Source organism: Acinonyx jubatus, chromosome A2 (assembly GCF_027475565.1).
Source record: "Acinonyx jubatus isolate Ajub_Pintada_27869175 chromosome A2, VMU_Ajub_asm_v1.0, whole genome shotgun sequence".
Taxonomy (NCBI): Eukaryota; Metazoa; Chordata; class Mammalia; order Carnivora; family Felidae; genus Acinonyx; species Acinonyx jubatus.
In genome coordinates, this window is record NC_069383.1 from 114754593 (window position 1) to 114771907 (window position 17315).

The 17315-nt window shown below is 50.4% G+C and overlaps 1 protein-coding gene across 11 annotated transcripts in view; it reads left to right on the forward strand.

Moving 5' to 3' along the window:
• ATP2B2 (ATPase plasma membrane Ca2+ transporting 2) overlaps nt 1-17315 on the forward strand; it is a 384493-nt gene that overhangs the window by 79597 nt on the left and 287581 nt on the right. For all 11 annotated transcript variants that reach the window (XM_053218944.1, XM_027042626.2, XM_027042629.2 and 8 more), the window contains exon 2: nt 5811-5855. The gene's annotated coding sequence lies outside the window, so the exon portion shown is untranslated. The remainder of the gene's footprint in view (nt 1-5810; nt 5856-17315) is intronic.

Genomic DNA, 17315 nt, shown 5'->3' on the forward strand with positions numbered 1-17315 from the left:
GGAGGGCGTCAGGTGCTGCCTGTCACTCAGAGAGGGCCCTGACCCATTCTAATCTTACCTTTGGCCACCAGACTTTTCCACCACTTCTCCGTCACCCCTCGTCCTTAACCCAGGGTCCCCAAAGCCCGTGACAATGTAGAGTCCCCAGTGTGTGGCCTTTGTGAATTCCCCTGTGGCATTAACATGTATGATCAGAAAATAGTGTCACTCAGTTCTGCCGAGACCTGAAGTGCCCAAATAAATCTCCTCACACTTGGAAGGCAGGTGGCCTGGTGGATGAGCCAGGAGACCCAGGTTCTGGTTGTGCTGTGCTCTGACGGTTCCCTGCACGTCGTCACCTGAGTTTCCAGATGCTCCTGAGCCTCCTCCAGCAATACTGACATCAAGGGTATTATTTACTTGAAAAAATGTTCTATTTTGGATTCAGATTTCAGAAGGATATTTGAAATCTTAAAGCTGCTGCCAGCTCCGTTGAGGGACACAGAAAAGCCCACTTTCTCATCTGGCCTTGGCTCCAGCCTGGAGCCATGGCAAGGAGGGGTCATCTTTGCATCAACCAGCCCCACCCCCAGCTCTGAAAGGCCAAGCCAGAATTGCCCAGAATGGGGAAAAACACAGCACCGGGCTTTGCCTTAGAAAGTGCGCCTGGGTGGCTCAGTCAGTGGAGCGCCCGATTTCAGCTCAGGTCGTGATCTCACAGTTTGTGGGTTCGAGCCCCGAGTCAGGCTCTGTGCTGACAGCTTGCAGCCTGGAGCCTGCTTTGGATTCTGTGTCTCCCTTTCTCTCCACCTCTGCTTGTGCTCTTTCTCTCTAAAATAAATACATATTTTTTTAAAAGGGCTTTTTCACTCTAGTTCATAGTTATGGTCTCTCGTGCATTATATTCATTCATTCACTCATTGAATGAATGGTGTTTGACTGACAAGCACAGTCAGGAGAGCCCTGTGGTTTGTGTCCCTCTTGCTGCATGCCAGGGCCATACCACTTGTTAAACATTTTAAACCTCACCCCTGTATTCAAAAATATTTATTGAGCACACACTGTGTGCTTCAGGCACTGAGCTTAACAAGCTCTGGGATGGTTCCTCGCTCAAAAGCTCATGGCAGATTCACATCCGTTACTGCAGTGCAAGAAATCTAGACAGTGCCTGCCGTGGGAGTTAGAGAAGGGTGCCTGCACGCCTCGGCCAGAAATGAAGCAGAGGCATCCTGGAAAAGTTACTCAGAGGGTGAAATTCCACACTCCAGATTCTTCTTGAATCCCTGAACGGCAGAACACCAAGGCATCCCTGAGAGATCTTTCAGGCCAGCATTCCCAAAGTGGGTGCTGTGGAATGCTAGCTGTGTGAGATGTGAATAGACATCACTCAAGAAAAGGTTCAGATAAAGTTAGTTTGGGAAATGCTGGGTCAAGCAAAACGAAACTGGTTTCTATGTTGCAGGACTTTACAGAACCTTGATGTATTGCCTGCTTTGTGACATCTGTAAGGAAGGTGAGGGCGATAGTATGAAACAAGGGGACGCTATTTTAGGGAGCCTTTCAAAAGTCTAATGCTCCCCAGTGCTCCTCTGGGCGACTCTAGTCCAACTCCCTTATTGACGGATAAGGAAACTGAGGCCCAGAGAGTGGCTGGCACTTGGCTAATGTCTCACAGGGAGCAGGGGGTTGATCTGGGACTAGAATCCAGGGCTCCTTCCTCTCTTGTAAGCAGGCTGTTCAGGGCATGTGGTTTGGGCCTAGGGTGCTAGTGGCATGTGAAATCACGTGCGCTGAAGCAATCCTAGGAAGATTACTGGGGGAGGCAGGACATGAGCTGGAAAGTCTAGGGACTCTGGGAGACAATGACCTGTGACTTTATTGACTAAACAGTAGTATCACTGAGAACCAGATACATCCTAATTAGTGCCCAGTTTGCATAGCGAGAATTTCAGGCTGGGGAAGTCTTCCCACCTGAGATTAGTCGCTGAATTCACAAAAGATGGAAGCACTTAGAAGTGTATTTTCCAGGTCCCCTCTTCCGAGCAGCCTCCCCTGGTTGCCACCCCCGAGTCAAAAATGATCCCTCCCCTGAAATTCTCACTCCATGTGTTTCGAAGAAACATTTTACCCATACTCCATTCTTTCTGGCCAAGTTTCGGTTTTAGCCATAGTTTATAAGCAGTTTGAGAGCAGAGCTGGGGGGGGGGGGATGGTTAGCATTTTTCAAGAACTCCCTGTGTACTAGACACAGTGCTCCGTGTTTTCCCTGCATCCTCCATTTTACCTTCACCAGCACACCTCCCCCACAGTAGTGGTTTCTATCCCCATTTTACAGAGGAGCAGACTGAGGCTTCCGGAGGTTGAAGTGACTTACTCAGGAAAATGGGCCAGTAAATGGTGATGCAGAGACTTGAATGTGGGCCCTTATTTCCCTTTCCTGTCTGCTTGTGGACTTGGGCTGAACCAAGCCGTAGATAATCCCACAGGCATGCTGCTGTCCTGGGGCAGTGACCTGAAGCCTGGTCTGTTTTGTCTCTACAAGGCTGGAGTTGAGGCCCCACCTAGCAACCATGCTCCAAGCTTGGCCCTGTCTCAACTCGTTGACTGTAAGAGGATCCAGGGTGTGAATTGGGGTCACCTGCAATTTAGAAGGACAGTAGTCCTAGACTGACAGCTGCCATGGTCTTCAGGCTCCCATACCCACTGCCCCTGTGCCCAGACACACCCCGGGCTGTCTGGAGTCCGTGTCTCTCACTCCCCCTCATGTCACACCAGAACTTTCCATGATGGGCGGCGAGGGAAGCTCTGGTTTTCCCACCAATCACTCTCCATCTCTGCCATTCACCTCTGTTTATGGACAGAAAAAACTTGGACCCAGGGTTCATAGCTGTTGTCAGTACAGATGAAATTTTAACAGTGTTGACACCGAAGAACCACTCTCCCTGCAGTTCTGGTTTGGGCCAGGGGCTGGGGTCGGTCTCCTTTCTTCCGTAATTAAAAATTCACCAGCAGGGACAGATTGCTCATCAATCTTTCATCTCAACAGTCTCTGTTGGAGAAGACAGGGGCACCGCTGATGAGACGCGATTGGCTGCCCGCAGCTCCAGACCTTGCTACCATGTGCATGGGTTCAGGGCCTTTGGTGGGAAGCAGGTGAGGCCAGCTGAGCCTGGGGAAGCCCCTTGAACATCACCAGAAGGTACTGCGTGTGACAGGTGGCTGATTCTGAACTTTCTACCTCCTATGACCTAAAGGCATTAGGGAGAGGCCACAGAGGGTCAGAAAAACGTATGCAACAAAATGATCAGGAGGCATCTAAATAACCACATGGCTAGTCTTCTCCAATTAAAACGATGGGACATAGAGACTCGAGAGTTGCTAAGAGTAGATCTTAAATGTTCTCACCGCAAAAAAAAGAGACGGTAATTATAGGACCCAATATAGGATATACATATATATGCATATATGCATTACTTAGACCTATGCTGGTAATCATTTTGCAATATAGAAGTGCATCAAATCAATATGTTGCAAGTTACACCATGTCATAGGTCAGTTATATCTCAATAAAACTGGAAATATATATACGATATATCTTCCATGTTTTAGTTAAGTAGGAAAAGTTAATAGAAGCTCTCCAGTTTAAAAAACAACAAAAACAAACAAAATTTTAATGGGATAACGGGTGTGAGGACCTCAGCACAGAGAAAGCATCCAAGTCCCGACTCTCATTATCATTGTTGTCAATGCCGTTGCCTCTGCTGCAGAACTGACCTGCTGTGCTGGTTTTAGGCATGCTAGGTAACTTCTCTGGGACTCAACTTCCTCATCTGTACCATGTGGATTCTAACAGTACGTGCCTCCAGTAGCTGGGGTGAGGAATAAACGAACTGAGGATCGTTCAGTGTTGTAAAATCGCTATTGAGCAAACACAGCCCGACATCAGTCTCCTGACGTGGCTGAGCCCTCGTGTATCCCAAGCCAAGGGGAAGGGATAGACTGGTGGCCGAACAGAACACTGCCTCTGCCATTTTGTGTGTGTGGTCTGTGCAGGACCACCCACCTCTTGGCCTCAATTTCTCCATCTGTACTACAAAGCAGGTATGAGAGCAAGTGATTTCCTGGGTCAGTTCTGGTTCTGGGTTCCATGAAACCCTGCACGTGGCTGCCTCTTGTCCGGCTCAGGTTTTTCCCAGAAAAGTTTTGGGGAGAGGAGCTCTCAGGTGGCCACTTTGTCTCCATGACTGTTCTGCATCAGCATTCATGCCTGTGGGTTCCCTGCAGCTCTGCTCCCGGATCTCTGTGAACTCTGGGCTGGGCTGTCTTTCCAGGAAGGGGACAGCCTGGCTCCACAGTGAGAGGAATTTGAAGGGTGCCTAGTGGAAAAGAACAGGCAGAGGTTGCAAGAGGGGCTCGGGGCATGGGCTGGATTCCATGTGCTGGGGCGTGGTGGGGCAGGGCTCACTCCACGTGAGCAGAGAGATGCCAACTAAGAGTCGTTAAGGTGGCACTGAGCTCCTGACACCTGGTAGGACCTGCTTATCCTTGCCTCAGGGCCTAAAGGGTGTGGGTTCTGGGGATGAACAGGGTACAGGAAGGCAGGGCCACTGTGCTATATACCTGCCACTTGCCCCTTGAGACCACCCTCTACCCTCTCCCTGCTGCCCTGTGTCCTGGGAGAGGACCTGTAGTCATCAGTGCACTTCCTCCTCTCTCTGGCTTCCTGTTGGCTTTGGCCAATGGGGAGCTCCAGCAGGATATAAAGTGAGGGTGAGGGGAGAGATGTTAGGTTATTTAATATTCAGCCGTTTCCCTCAGGGTCCCCTTGGGCCGGCCACATGCCTTGACTCCAGGTGCCAACTCCTTTCGGGGTCTTCTCTATGCCTGGGTCTGGAATCCGTTGCCTCTTCCCACGCCCTGGGGGTGGTAGCAGCAGAATCCCCACCTCTGCTCCCCCCAGGGAAACCACACCACTCCTGCACACGCTTTTGTGACGAGGTCCTTTTTAAACCCTTAGGAGCGTGCCTGATTCGGCCCCCCAGAACCGCAGAGCAAGGGCACTAGAAAGGGATGCAGGAGAGGAGGCAGCAGCCCCCGCCCCCACCCAAACTGTGTCTGGAGTCTGATGCCATCTTCCTTTTTTTTTTTTTTTAAATGTTTATTTATGTTAGAGAGAGACAGAGACAGAGTGCAAGCAGGGGAGGGGCAGAGACAGGGAGACACAGAATCTGAAGCAGGCTCCAGGTTCTGAGCTGTCAGCACAGAGCCAGAGGAGGGGCTTGAACCCACGGACTATGAGATCATGACCTGGGCCGAAGTCTATGCGGAACAGACTGAGCCACCCAGGCACCCCTAGCTCCATCCTCTTATTCTTGATTTCTCCAAGGGGCCAACCTGGATTTCTCCCTCTGTACTTCTAGTCTGTCTGGAGCAGGAGAAGCGAAGGCAGGGGAGGGAGCCCAGGCAGGCCTGAAGAGGGAGCACACCTGGGCTGTGCGGGTCCTGGTGGCAGATCCCACAGCAGGGACGTCACAGTTGAGCACTCACAGGGCCCAGACAGGTTGGGATTGGGGAGCATTTGTGGCCTGAGCTGGCAGCCCTCGTGGCTGCAGCCCATCGCTGGCCTGCTGGCAGATGGCCCAGAGGTACAGCTGTCCCCAGAGGGTCAGAAAGCCGGACTTTTGCTTGAAATCCCTCAGTTTCTAAATACTGGGATCAGTTCAAATATTAAATTTTAAACAGCCAGATCTGAATCTGGCCACCAGTTTATGACCTGGAAAATACAGGCCCCTCTGACAGACCTTTCTGATCTCAATCTCCTTTGCTTGTAGGTTTCCCACACCCGGAGTGCAGACTGAGAGCAGCCCAGGAAAGAGGTGAGTATGAGAGCCAAGACCCCTGGTTCACCTGGAAGGCCTCAGAAGCCCCACTCTCACCTGGGCACATACTTCAGCACCATCAGTGGCCGGGTTTAGAAATATGTGGTTTGCGAACCATGTGTCTATACCACCTTCATTCTCCGTACCCCTCTTGTCCTGTGCACCCCAGCCTTCCTAACCTTCCTCCCAGCATCTAAGCTCTCAGCAGCCACTCCAAAAAACCTATGGGTAGCAGTGGAGGAAGAGGGAAGCCAGAAGCAGAGCTGAAGCTGCAGTTTGGGCCTATTTCCTAAATGTGACTTCCCTGCTCCCCAGTCCCCCCCAGAGCCTGGTTGTGGCCCCTTTACGTTAGTGTGATATTCTACCAAAATAGAGGTGTGCTTGGATTAGTAAATGTTCTTTTGTGATAAAAAGCAATACTCATGTGTGGGTTACAGGGCCGTCGTATCAGTCATTCACACTTTAGTATCTTTTAATGCCATGTGATTACTTTTTGATTACTCTCTTGCTGGGGTCAGCCACACTGAGAGGTTGTCTGATTTGGGAATGGAGGAGGAGCACTGCACAGAGGGCCCTGGCCCAGCCTGGGTACAGGGCCTGACGAGGACATTTCTGGTAACTTAGTGACTGTGTGAAGCTGGCTATGGCCCTGGCAGTACTTTGTTTGGCCCCTGTCCTTGGGTGGGTGAGGCCTCTGGAGGCTAGTCTGTCGGCCTTATCACCATGATGGCCCTGGGAAATCATGCCCCCCAACTCCAAACCACCTGCGTGTAAACATTTGAAGACACAGCCCCTTGTTTGGGGAACTGTCTGGGACCAGCCAGGCTGATCCACTACCGATGGCCTGGGGCTGCTACCCTCAGTTATCTCAGAGAAATCATCCTTCCTCGGGGGTGGCTGTGTGTGGAGCCCCCTTCATTCCTAGATGGAATCAGCAGTTGCCCCAGGGTGTGTAACTGGATAGAGCCTTCCGCATCCAACCCCCCTTCCGCCCCCCTGGTCACGCTGCCCAAATCGCCACCATCTGTGTCACTCTCTGGGAGAGGATGAGGAAGAAGCTTTGAAAGCTTCCATCAAAATGTTAACTGAGGGTTCATGGTGGTTATATCCACATTGCAAGGTTAAATGCAATTCGAGTTTTCCGTTTTTTCCGTTGTACATATCAAGCACATGCTACTTTGATTTATTTCACCCCCGAATGCTATCTGGGGTGGTCTAGTGACCCATGGGTGCTTGCGTCCATTGTAGCAATTATCTGACCACATTAGCTCCGGCAGGTAGCTGGGCCTTGGGGGAAGGGACGTGGGACAGGTAAGTTTTGATGGGGAAGCGAAAAGTGGCGCTGGGGAAGGATTAAGGAGCTGTCAGAGGTGAACGTGGCCTCCTTCTCTGGTTCTGCTGTGCTCGTGAGCGAGAGAGGCAAATCACCATCGTTGTTCGAAAACAAGGTCAACCTGGTTTGTTCCCTCCATTAAAGCACCCCCTCTCCCCTTTCTTGCTAAGTAACCAGGCTCTCACTTGAAGGGCAACTTCGCTGAAGCCAGGGATGGATGTCCTGCTCTTGCACTGACTATGGCCCCATAACCGAGGTTTTCTTTCTTTCTTTCTGTCTTTTTTTTCTTTTTAAGATGTCTAAAATTACAACACAGACTCTGGGGAGCCTTTCATATGTGTGGTCAGAAATTGATACATTCCCTAAAGTGGCATAAGCTCCTAGAAAATTTTAATAATTTTTAAAAGTTTCCTCTTTCGGAACGTAAGTAACCAGTAATTCCCCTTCTGGGAAACGTACCCTGAGGAAGTAGCCTGTGTACGTAGATTTATCCACACGGATGTTTATCATAGTATTATTTATGTTTGTTAAAAAACAAAAAACAATGTGAATGTCCAGCAGCGGGAGGTTGGGGGAGCCCATTTTGGTACAGGCAGATGGGTAGTGGATGAGTCTGGCCAGCCACTGAATACGGTTTGAGATGAATTTTTCATAACGTAGGAGAAAATGGTCTTATTTCAGTGTTAAGTGAAAAGGCAATTTGCCAAAATTTAACTACATTAAAAAAAATGGGTAGAAAGAAACAAGCAGGGTAGCAGAGAGAGGAAGATTAGAGTAACAGATACCAAAGTGTGGGGGAGTAACAGGTGACCTGTTTTCTTCTTTGTGCTTTTCTGCATTTCTTCCCACAGTGGAATGTTCACTATTTATCACAGAGAGTAGTCACAATTAGGAGAGAAATTCTCCCCACCCCACTCCACCCTGTGTATGTGTGTGTATGTATATATTTTGCTAGTCTGCTGTATAGGAAAGATTGTTATATTGGGGCTTTTCATTCGAAAGTATTCTTTTTCTTAACACATTTTTTTTTAACCCAAACCTGTGTCACATAGTATGCTTCCATCTCTCAAACTGTGGTTCTTAGAGAGCTTTTTTGGAGGCTGTATTAGTTTGCTAAGATGGGCATAACAAAATACCCAGACAGGGTGGCTTAGACAATGGAAATGAATTTGCTCACAGTTGTAGAGGCCAGAAGTCTGAGATCAAGGTGTCCTCAGGTTTGTTTTCTTCTGAGGTCCCTCTTCTTGGCTAGATGGCTGCCTTCTCCCTGGGTCCTCATATCGTCGTAATAGGTGTTGTCTGTGTCCTAATCTTGCCTTCTTAAAAGGACACTAGTCTGTTGGATTAGGACCCACCCTCATGACCTCATTTTGCTGTAATTACCTTCTTGCAGACACTATCTCCAAATATAGTCCATTCTGAGATACTGAGTGTTAGGTCTGCAACACATGAATTTAGGGGTCACATCTCGGCCCATAACAGGGGCAGCCTATTCTCAGTGACTGTGGCCACTATTTTGCAGAGCACTAAGCTTGAAGCTGGAGTGGGAACAGGGATATAGATGGAGAAGACATCGTCTCTGCCTTTAAGAGGCCCCTAGGGAGGCGTGATGCAGGCACCAAATGCAACCAGTACACGTGGGTAACACCTCACCTCTCCAACAGCACCCAGAAGCAAAAGTATGACCATTCCTGGTTGTGGCCTGCCACCAGAGAGTGGCTGTTCAATGTCAAGGCAAAAGAAAGAGTTCAGCGTGCAAAAAAAGATAATTTTATTAAGACGCTCTCAAGCATGTCTGCTGCGGTAAGAACCAGTGAGTTAGGTGTGAACAATTAAATCATTCAAAACTCAAAATTTAAGAACAGTTTTTCCTAGCATCACCTCAAAGGTGAAACTGGTGTATCAAATCAATGGTGGAGAAAAGGAATAGGTGAGCCAGTGGGGTGTGGAAGGTTGTGGTTGTTGAGTTTAGCAGAAGCAGAGATGATCAGACCGGAGAGTAGTGTGAGAACTGGGGAGAGGCTGAGGCAGGCATCTAATGGCAGGCACCTTGGATTTAAGGGGAGGGTAGGAGGGAGCTACAGCAGGCTCTTGAGCAAAGGTGGAGCAGATTGAGAACAGAAGCTAAGAGAGACTGTAACAGAAAATCTATTTAGATGGCCTTTGCAGAGGTGCTGGGATGAGGGTCTAGATGTAAGTTCTGGAAGTGGAGCTGCAGAGGAAGATTTAGGAGAATGTTCACACTATTTCATTTTTCTGGGTCTCTTCCAAAGCCCTTCCCTCTGCTTCATCCCCAGCCTGGCAAACTTCTAAGCATCCTTTAAGACCCCATTCAAGGAGCCCCTCTACCCTGAAGCTTTTCTTAACCTCCCAGGAAGACACTCCTTCTCTTGACCTCAGCCCCACTTTAAAGCACTGACATAGCCTGTCGTGGGGATCTCTCTGCATATCCTGCTGTTTGCTGCCTGGCCTCACTGGGCCTCACTCAGCAAGTGTGGGTAGAGTAAGATTGATGATATAGTCAGTGGCTAGATATAAGCTGCATAGGTAGTTGGAGCATAACAGATTCAAAAATGATTCCAAAGTGAGTCTGTAAAATTTTACAAATTAGCAAGTTCCTGTTACAAGTGTGGCACTGGTGAGAGAGGAATGAGCAATGCAGACTCGGTCCCTACCCTCACAGAGCCTACAGCCTAAAGGGGGTAACAGAATAATAATTATAATGTGATGAAGGCAATGAAACCCTCAGCCTGCTGGGAGAGCCCAGCGGTGGGGGCTGCGTGGTGGAATCAAGGTGGGCTTCCTTGAGGAGGGGCTTATTTGAGGTGAAATTCAGAGGATATGTGAGGATGCATCTATCTGCACAGGTCATAGATGCTAGATGATGGGCCAAGATGAAGGTGAGGAAAAGGGACCCCAAATAGGGGAAGTGGTATTCCTGCCAAGGCACAGCCTATGGAAAGATCCTGCAGGGAGTGAGAAGCATTGGAAACACAGAAGCTGAGCATTGCAAGAACACAGAGAGCAAGGGAGGTGGCTGGTGAGATAAGAGGTGGAGGCAGGAGGGTAGCATCAGGGGGCCACCATTGTTGAGAGAGTTTGGATTTTAGTCTGTGAACATGAGGAATCCCCCGGAGGCTTCTAGTCAGGGCGTAACACGAACAGGTTCGTGATTTTAAAAGATGACCCTGGCTGCTGCTCTGCAGTGATTGGATGGTTGGGAGCAGGAGGGGGACCAGTGGGAGGCTCCTGTCCAGGCAGGAAATGGGGTAACCTTGACTTGATGGTGGCCATGGGTGATGAGAAGTAGGCAGAGGAGAATGGCTCTCACAATGTGGACAGAAAGAGAGAGAGAGTCAAGGATGACTCCAGGTGTGGATTTAGGCAAGGGCAGAGGCACGGGTATTTGGGGGTGCTTTTGCCAGATGCTCACCCGATACTGAGCTCTAACAGTCCAACCGCCAGCCCCTCGGAGAAGTTCTCACAGTGACACCAGCAGGTTGGACGGCAGGGAGGGTAGGACCCCAAGGTCCAAAGAGGCGAAGAGGCTGCCTATCTGAGGCCCAGTGTCCAGACTGGGACCCAGGACGGTGCCCAGCACCCTGGAGTTGTTGAGCATATGGCTGATTAAGGAAACATGACCCACAAAGCACCAAAAGTTGGTTTACCATTTTCCTCTGACTCAGCAAAATCTCTTCTCTCGGCACCTTTCCTGGGAGACTGAAAATCTGCCTTTATTCCTAGCCATCCACTTGGTACTGACCCTTTATTTCTTGCCCAAATGTCCTGGGACTTCCTCCTGCCCTGATAGATGTTGACACAGGAGTAAACTAAATAACATCTGATGGGTCTTCTCCCAGCTGCCTCTCATGAGACTCTCACAGTGATGCCAGGAAATAGGCCAGGAGGTGTTTGGAGTCTCCCCATTCTACAGATAACAAAACTGAGGCTCAGGGAGAGGATGCCACCTGCCCGAAGTCACACAAGTCAGAATTGGGAGAAATAAAACTAAAACCCAAATTAGGAGATTCCACATTCAATACGTTTTTCTCAATTGCGTTGTTTTGTTTTGTTTTGTTTTTTGTCTTCAATCTCTCGGTAACTTTTGAAGTAAATGACCTAGCACATTTTGCTTTCAGAGCATCTGTTTGTTGCCTGCTAACAAAACATTTTTTTCTTTGGCTCAAACTGTTTGAACTCTACAGCCCTGTTGTGATTCCTTCCACATCTATGTAAATAAATCTTTTTAACAGCCAGCTGCAAAGCAGAAGATTCCGAGACACCGGGTCATCCGTTTGAGATCTTTTCCAGAGGCTGGCCAGCTAAAGTGGTGGGAGGTGAGGTCTGGGAGGCTGGTGAGGGGCTAGATCATGAGGACTTTGGGATGGGGCGTGTGAAATTGTGAGCAGGGGAGTGAGGGGGGCTGACTTGTGTATTAACAGAAACCCCTTGACTGCTTTGTGTAGGGTAGACGTGCATGGGGGAGGAGTAGAACCCAGGAGACCGGGGAAGAGGCTGTTGTGGTGTTTCAGGGGAGAGACAACGGTGCCAAACCCAGATGGTGGCAGCAGAAGTGGGGAGAAGTGGCCCTGTTGAATAGATGACCCCTGGGGTGTGTTTTGACGCCAGCTGCGGTGGCGAAATTCAGATCTGGCTCTAACCGCCCAGAGTTAACACGGACCCCACGAGTTAAAGGACACAGTTCCCAACAAGACTGCCCCAGCTTCGGATGTGAGCTGCAAGTGGGGTGTGCAAGCTGTCACACTTCTGCTGGGCTGCCTACAAGTCTGAAGGGTTCCTATAGCCCTCTTCGTCTTGATAATTCACTAGAATGACTCACAGGACTCGGGAAAGCACACTACTTACAGCTACAGTTTTATTATAAAGGAGGAGCCAAATGAAAAGACACATCGGTGAGGTCTGGCAGGGTCCCACCAGAGACGTGTCTGCCCTCCTGGCACCTTGGTTGTTGACCAACCAGGAAGCCTCACTGAGTTCCAGTCTCCAGAGTTTTTTTGGTTTTTGTTTTTTCGCATTTTAGAGAGAGAGCAGGAGCGAAGGAGAGGGGGCAGAGTGGGAGAGACAGAGAATCTTAAGCAGGCTCCACTCTCAGTGTGGAGCTCAATCCCATGACCCTGGGATCATGACCTGAGCAGAACTCAAGTGTGGGATGCTCAACTTGCTGAGCCACCCAGGCGCCCCCAGAGTTTATATTAGGATTTCATTATGTTGGCATGAGTGATTCCTTAGCTACATGACTGAAGTCAGTCTCCATCCTCCCTCCCCTAGAGGTGGAGCTGGCTCAAAGCCCTGATCCCCTCATGCCATAGTTGGTGTTTCTGGTGACCAGCCCCCACCCTGATTCAGCTTATTAGCATAAACTCAGGTGTAGTCCCAGGGGCTCATGAACGACAAGACATACCTCTGTCACTAGGGAAGTTCTCCGGATTTAGAGTCTCCCTCCCAGGAACCCGGGTCAAAAGTCAGTCATATTCATTACTATAAACAGGGTTGACACTGGTGTCCTTTACTAAGACTAGCAGAAGACTGGAGGCCAGGAGTGGGGACTAGGGAGAAGTAGGTTTGGTTGGGGGAAATGAAGGCTAATGTTTTGCACACATTGACTTTAAGATGTTCATTAGACATCCAAGTAGAGGTGTGGAGTAGGCAGTTGGAACTATGAGTTTGGAGCTTAGGGAGAGATCAGTATATAGATCATATTTGAAGCCCCAGGACTGGATGGAATAACTCAGGGAGTGAGTGTAGTTGGGGAGGAAAAAAAGGAGCTGAAAAAAAGGAAAAAAAGGCAAGGCCTGCAACAGTTAGTGGCTGGGGAGGGGCAGAAGTGGCGAGCGCTGGGTGTCCGGGCGGGTGTTTCACAAGGAGGGGTGATAAAGTCAGTGCTAAATGCAATAAGTCAAGGAAGAGGAGGACCAAGAAATGGCCACGGGACTGGACAAGATGGGGACTGCAGTGACCTTGAGCTGAGTGGCTGCAGAGGAGGAGAGGTGACAGTAGCCGCCTGGGGGGGATGATGGTGGGAATGGTTGGTGAGGAAGTGCAGACAGAGAGCAGGGACCCCTGAGGGGCTGTGGGGCCTGTAAGGGTTAAGATGGGAGCTGTCACTGCACAGCTGGCAGCCAGAGGGGAGTGGTCCAGCACTGTCTGTACCTAGTTCCGGGCCAGGAGCTGAAGGCATCATTTGGCAGTTCAGAGTGTGGCCGGAGAGAAGAGATGGGAGTCACTACCCACACAGTAGAACAGAGTGAGAGAAGTGGGATGTAGGATAACAGAGATGTAGAGCCAGGAGAAATCACTCCTTTTTGAGGGCGATCAGGGCGGGCATAGCAACAAGGTATTTTTGTTGAGTGCCTGCCTACCCCGTCCTGGGAACATGCCAAGCCCTCGAAATGAATTCTCTTATCTAACTCCCACAGTGCTGGTACTGTCCCTATTTTACAGATAAAGGAAACTGAGGTTTATAGAGGCGGAGTCACTTATCCAAGGTCACACTCTTAGGAATTACCAGATATAGAAGTTAATGCAGACTATAAAGGATTTTTACAGGTAAAGGTAAAAAAGGGGAGCAACGGGATAGGCTGAAATGAGAACTCAGAGATAAAAAAGCCTATGTGAGTTTGGGGGGCCCTGGCAGAGTCATTTGGAACAAGAGTGGGACAGGTCCAGGGGCACCTGGGTGGCTTAGTGAGTTAAGCATCCGACTTCAGCTCAGGTCATGATCTCACTGCTCATGAGTTTGAGCCCCACGTCAGGCTCTGTGTTGACAGCTCAGAGCCTGGAGCCTGCTTCAGATTCTGTCTCTGTTTCTCTCTCTCTCTCTGCCCTTCCCCTGCTTGCATACTGTCTGTCTATCTGTCTGTCTGTCTCTCTTTCCAATATAAATAAACATTAAAACAAAACCAAAAAAAGAGTGGGCAGGTCCTAAGTCACATCTGAGTCACTCAGGAGAGGGACCAAGTCCCTCTCTAGAATGCCATTCTGCTCAGGTCCCCGGCAGTTTGCCTCCCGGCAGGCTCCTAACCTCTCAGGCTGCCTTCATCCAGTAAGGGGAGGGTAACACATCCCCGCCCGGGTCAGGGCACAGATATGAAGGCTGGCAGGCTGAGGCAAGGGAGAGCCTGGGAGGAGAAGGGAGTGGGGGCTGTGAGCTGAGAGGCAGGTGTGGATCCTACACACCCCTGCCTGCCCCTCGGCCACCAGCTCCACCCCTACCATATCCTCACTCAGGGTAGGAAGGAGCCTGCCTCTGCTGGCAGTTCTCATCATCCCTGTCTGTAGAACAGGAGCAGCGGGCCCTGCCCACCCCTGCCAGGGTGCATAATCATGACTTAAAATATCGTTTGTGGAGAAAGCACTTAGCAGAAACGCCCAGGATAAACCAGGTGTCATCAGCATCATTCAGGAGTGGTCGGGAACCACCAGCTCTAACAGACAGATGGATGAATAAGGAGAATGCCTTCTGAGGTGGGATTTGGCAGCTGTTTGATTCTAAGATGTCTCAGGTGTGCCGAGGCATGCCTTTGAGCCCGTGGGTGCTCCCACCTGTGAAATGGGCACAGCCTGGCTGATTTGGGCTGCATGCCACCTGCTAGGAAGGACAGCAGAGGAAGGCCAGCCCAGTGGGATGCACTTCTAATACCTTTTGTGGTCACCGGGCGAGCTTTCCTCCTGGTCCCTCTGGCAGCGTGCATGGCTCTGCAGGGCAGACACAGAAACTTGGCAGGGCCCTCCCCATGCCTCCCATTTCACAGAGAAGTAGATGGAAACCCAGAGGGATTGGGCCAAGGTTCCCTCCAGCACGTGTTGACACTTCCTCCCTCAATCTTCATATGCACCATGGAAGGGGAAGGACAGAGACAAGGAAGGAGACCGGAGGGAATAAGCAAAAAGAGGAGACGGGGAAGGAAAAAGACCTAAGGTGGAGGAGGGAGGCTCACCTTTGTATTCAAAAAGAATATTAGGAATCCCAGCTCATCAGACACTTGGAGAGCGAGTGAGGCCTAGAACATTCTTCATTTGGAAACCGTCAACCCAGTCACTTTATCTGGACGTCCGTGATCCCACTATTTCACTCTCTTCATACAGCCAAAGTGTTGGCGGTTCAGTCTCCAGTTGCATGGGGAGAAGCATCTAAAAGGAAAAAAGTACTAAATGATACCTGCCGGAGGACATAATGTTCTGCCACACTCATGCATGATTTTGGAAGGAGCCTGTAAATGTGGGTTTGAAAATGCTCGGGATCTAGGGTCAGGCGACAAACGAGGCCAGGGCATGCCTGGCCCCCTCCTGCTTTCGGGCATCCACACTGGGCAGGCACCACCAGTTCTTGAAAAGCCAGTGCCTGCTCCACTCTCCCAGGGGGCTCCATGCTGCCTTCCAGAAACCCTGACTTGTGTGCCTTGTGGGCTGGCTCCTGGCTGTGGGTCGTATTTCGCAGCTTTCTGGAACTTCCTTACCTAGTTCTTGGTGTCTTCCATGAGCCCCTTGGGAGATTTGAAGGAGGGGACAGTTAGAGAGCCAATCATGTGTCCTGAGCAGCCACCAGGTACAGAGTGCCATGCCAGAAGCTTTAGTGTAGGTTTTTTAACTTGTGGACATCACTGTCTCTGTTTCACATGCAGGCATCCTGAGGCTCAGAGAGGTGAATGGCCCAGCCAACAAGTGGAGGGGAGCAGATTGAGAAGCTGGGTCCACAGGACCCTAAGTCTGGGTCTAGATTCTGCCTGCTGCTGCCTGATATGCACACCCTACCCCCAGGATGGGTCTCTGAGGCTGGTGCTGATACTGATCCTGACTTTGTCTCTGGACTGGCTTGGCGATTCCTTTCTCCTTCCCCTCCATCATTTTTGCAAGCCCCAAGGCCCACTGTCCTCAAATGCAGTTCACGTCAGACCCCACTTAGGGAATCCCTTGACTCAAATTCTGGAAGAGCCCCCAGGGTCCTGGAAATGCTCCCAAATTGGCCCCTTCCAAGAATAAGCAAAGAGGATGGGCCGCTCTAGGAGTCCAGAGGACCGAACTGATTGGTCAGGGCCGGAAGGAAGGCTCATGCCCTTTGGTTTTGAAGAATGTGATCATCAGAACTCCAATGCCAGAGCCTAGCATTGTGTGTTAGGAAAAAAAAAAAAAGATAAGACAGATATAAGAAGGAAAAAAAGGGGACATGGAGAAGCAAAGGAACCAGGAATGGTTACAGAGAGTAGACTGAGTCACAGGATTTTCCTGAACTGCGATGAGCCCAGTGGGAATGTGAAACTTCACAGTATGGTAGGGGTTGAACGAGAGGGAGCTCGGGTCGTTGAAGAGTGACCTGGTAGTATGGGTCACTCAGTGTCAGGTCACACAGCCCACTCCCCCACCAGTGGACCAAAGACACTGCAGTGTCCCAGTGAGGTTCACCTCGTCATCACTGTGTCGTCATCATCAGAAGGTGCTGAAAGTACAAGTGAGAGCCACTGCTCATTGTGTTGTGAGTTTTATACCCATTCCTGGTAAAACCAAAACCCTGATAGGCAAAAGAGTTAGCTCTTACAGGGTTAACCTTCAGGAACTTGGAACCCCCCCTGCTATCCCTTCCCTTGCACAGACCATCAGAGGGCCTTCCTCTCCCCCATCCACTGGCATTCCTATATTGGCAAATGGTTTGCCGTCTGGCCCCCACGGATGGCCCTTTGTTAGATGTTTTTCTTTAATTTTCTATTTCTTTTTCTGCATACTTTCAAAGCCTCCAGCTTCAGCCAGGAGCACCGAGACTTGTAGTAGCAGGGCTGATCGATGCCGGGAGGCTCCTTGCGGCTGCCAGAGCCGCAGTCCTGGGTGAGGGCGGCCACAGGCTCTGCAGCATCGGCTCTGTCCGCCTCTGCTGCTGGCAGCCAGAGCTCCACACGGCTCCTCACCCCGCAGCCCCCTCTGGGCTGGAGCCCTGGAGCCCCGGGCACAGGAGAGGCCCGCTCCTCCTGTGCAGCCGGCCCAGGACACGCTTGGAAGGGTAGGTAAGTGAGGGTCTGCAAGTGCCATGGACCCACAGAGGCTGGGCAGGAGCCACAGGCTCTGGGCCTCCTAGAAGAACGAGGCTGATAAAGCTGTTGCTCCTGAGATTGAAG